Here is a 3,909-nt window from a genome sequence, read left to right as displayed (position 1 = left end):
TCATGGGGTGGTGGTGAGGGGGAAAGAAAGCAACTCCCATAGGGAATGATCATGCCACCATTCCGTCTTCATTTCTCCTACCTTTTGAGATCTGGGGCACACACACATATACACACACACACCTGGTGTTTTTATTTCAAACCACCAGATCCAGGACACCACGTGAGATCCAGCTACTTTAACCATCAGGCCATGGACTAGCCCCATCTTCTTATTTCTTAAAACAAGTTAGTCATTGGGAACCAGCAGTTAGCGTAATGGCTATGTCGCTGGCCTCCCACGTAGTCGACCGCGGTTCGTGTCCCGGACCCGGTGGCTTAAAACTCACGCCAGGCGCGTGTGCGTGCGTGCCCAAGATCCCGAGAGGAGAATGGAGAAGGGATTGCGGCGTGACCATCCCCCCTGGGGGGTGATTTCTCGCTTTCTGTCTCTATGTCTCTCTCTGTCTGGCGAGCGCACGCGCCCTACAGTGAAAATCTCTCCAAAAAAAAAAAAACAAGTTAGTCATTTATAAACTGCTCATTTCTTTAGAGTATTATCCCCCTTAAGTAATAAAACATCAATAATTTCACCATTCCTCCATCCATGTTTTGTCATAAATTTGATGTCTGTTTTTGCTTCCGTTTTAACAAATTTATCTTGTTCTGTCTGGGGCTGGTTTCAAACTAGTATCTTCTTAGTGCCTCAAACTAGATCCTGTTCAGACATGTTATAGGAAGTTAGTATAAATTTATTTTGATGCAAAAAAAAATTGAAACCCATGCCTAGTTTCTTCATAATACACATTTTCTTTTTTTATGGAGGGGGGGGAGATCTTTTTCCTATAGGGTGTGTGCACTTGCCATAGAGACAGAAAAAGAGAGACAGAAAGCAAGAATTCACCTCCCAGGGGGAATGGTCATGCCACTATTCCTTCTCCTCCATTCTCCTCTGGGGATTTTGGGCATGCACACACACGCACCTGGTGTGAGTTTGAAGTCTCCGGGTCCAGGACTCAAACTGCAGTTGGCCATATGGGAGTCTAGCAATGTAACCAATTATACCATCTGCTGGTTCCCATAATACACATTTTCTTTTTTTTTTTAATAAAAAAATTGTATTTATTGGAAGCATTCAGAATGTCAACAAAACAGCTACAACTTTTTGTTGTTGTTACAATTATGGAGAGGTATTCAGGTAACAGAACAACAATTCTTTTGTATTAACTGCATCAGAGACAACTGAAGATGAAAAAACTACCATCCCTATATATAACTAATTTGTGCTGCTTTAAATTTCCATGCCAATTTACAACCCCTATACTATACCACACAAGGTTAGTGGCTACTGAAAATACTACCAGGACAGGGTTATCTAAAGACATTTGGTAGTGTGTTAACTATACAAAAAAAGACACTGTACAGTTTAAAAAATCTTATACAGTCTTACATTTCAATTTTTTTCTTTAAAAGGAATGGGTTGTGTACAGGGGATTAAATGCTGTATAGACAAGGAAAGAAAACTGCACTAGAACCAACTTATTAATCATTATCTTCATCCTCTTTATCTTCCCCTTCTTCCTCATCTTCTTCACCTTCCACATATTCCTCCTCCTCCTTTTTCTTGATCTTTTCAGCCTTGACAATTCCTTTTTTTGCTGTATCAGGCTTTCCTTCAGTTTGGTATGCAGCCTTGGTATCCTTTTCATGTTTTTCCTTCAGCTTAGCAGCCTTCTTTTCATAAGGCTGTTTACCAACTACAGCAGAGTTATTCCACATCTCTCCCAGTTTCTATGCAACATCACCAATGGATAGGCCAGGATGTTCTCCTTTGATTTTGGGGCAATATTCAGAACAAAACAAGAAGAAGGCCAAAGGAGGCCTCTTGGGCGCTTTGAGATCTTTGAACTTCTTTACTGTTTCCCCATTAGGAGGGATATAGGTTTTCATTTCTCTTTCATAATGGACCTTGTCTGCTTTTGCCATATCTTCGAACTTGCCATTCTCTTTAGCAGACTTGGTCTTCCACCTCTCTGAGCACTTCTTAGAAAACTCTGATAAGTTGACTGAAGCATCTAGGTTCTTCTTGTGCTCCTCCCAGCAACTTTGCACGAAGAATGCAAATGATGACATTTTCGTCTTGGCTTCTTAGGATCTCCTTTACCTATGTTTAGTTATCTTTCCTCTGCAAGGCATAGAGTCACCCAGTGCCCGTCCAGCTCTCAACTTACCCCGGCGCTGTCTCTATGGAGCTCAATGTACTGCAATCCATAATACACACTTTCTATGAAAAACAAGAATAGGGGCCAGCAGGTGGAGTGATTAAAGGCTACATTCCCACATGGCAAACTTGCTTGAGTCCTGGCTTGCTTTCTCACTTTCCCTATCTCTCTCTGGTCAAAATAAAAAAATAATGAGGATGATGAATAAAACGAAATAATTATTTTTTTTTAAAAATGAGAGCAACTTAGCACATACACATCGGGAAAACATATTTCTCTAGCAAACTACTCTCCAGCCATTTCAAAATACCTCACAGAACAAAATCTCAGTAAACTATGCCAATTTAGAGACAAGATATTAAAAACGTTTAACTAGGTCCTCTCTACTAACTTCTGAATATGCCCATACTTTGATTTACTGTAAAATTTGCATCATAGTGTTGTAAATTCATTAATTCTACTAAGTCCAAGATCAAACTTTCTTTTTCATCAAAGGACACTAGCTCCAATTTCTATGCTGCTGATTCACATATGATCAGTAACAGCCAGAACAAAAACAACATGGGGGCAGGGTCATCTCCCACAACCCATCTGTTTCCCTCTTTTGCTGGCCTGATTCTGCCTCATTTTTCCCCCACTCCACCCCTTTTTGGACTCCATGCCTTCTGCCCATGCAGAGCAACATATGTAACTAAAGGAAACAGCATAAAATGTGTCAGAGAAATGAAAAAGCTAAGACAGACAGCTGATAACTCTAAAAGGTACTAGCAGAATTCTTCATTATGGCCTAAGAGGAAGAGTTGGTCTCATGCATCCAAATAATACAGTTCTTCTGAAAATAGTACTGGAAGGCCAGGCAGTGGTGCAGATGTAATGCAAGTGGACCACCATATGAAAGGTTTTAGGTTTATCTCCTAGGACCACCATGAAGACATTGGTCTCACATGTATGTACCTGTGATCCAGGTCAAATGAAACAAGGTGAATCATTTCTGAAAGACCTATTAGGGATACTTATCTCTTAGGGGTGCTTCTCTCCCCCTCTCTCCCTCTTACAGAAGAAACAAACTTTAAAACATTTTTTTAAAAAAGAAAATAATAGTCCACAAAACTGTTAGATATAAAAATTGCTTTTAATCAATTTTCTTCTAGCTGGACATGTTTTTAGTTTTATTTTTCTTGACTAATTTATTTATTTTTACTTATTTTTAAGAGGTTTATGCCTAGGGGGACATGCACTCACCAGAGAGAGAGAGAGACAGTGAGAGGGAAAGTGAGAAATTACCCCCCCCACAGGGATGGCCATACCATAATCCCTTCTACTCCATTCTCCTCCCAGGATCTTGGACACGCACACACAAGCACCCACCGTGAGTTTTAAGCCACTGGGTCCAGGATTTGAACTACAGTTGGCAATGCAGAAGTACAGCAACGTAACCACTACACCATCTGCTGGCCCCTCTTGAATTATTTATTTTTTTAATTTATTCATTCTCTACATTAATTCACTATACACCATCACAACACACAAATGAATTTTCCATCCAAAATACACTGTGCATTGGCTCAATCAAGCACATCAACATACATGTTCTCAGCAAATAATTTTCCAATTCTTATGTCCTGCATACCTTGCCTTTTGTTTTGCCATCCCTGATTCCCCATCCCCCACCCTCTGCCATGTCCCATCCTCCTCCCACATTGTCCCTG

At 40.4% G+C, this 3,909-nt stretch overlaps 1 pseudogene; it reads right to left on the bottom strand.

Annotated features, from left to right (window-relative positions):
- Positions 1-1,520: 1,520 nt before the first annotated feature.
- Positions 1,521-3,909, bottom strand: part of LOC102471128 (high mobility group protein B1-like) — a 7,892-nt pseudogene continuing 5,503 nt past the window's right edge.

This window comes from Tupaia chinensis, unplaced genomic scaffold, assembly GCF_000334495.1.
Source record: "Tupaia chinensis unplaced genomic scaffold, TupChi_1.0 Scaffold000294_5, whole genome shotgun sequence".
NCBI lineage: Eukaryota > Metazoa > Chordata > Mammalia > Scandentia > Tupaiidae > Tupaia > Tupaia belangeri.
The sequence above is the reverse complement of the archived record's forward strand: the minus strand, read 5'-3'. Positions and strand labels throughout refer to the sequence as shown.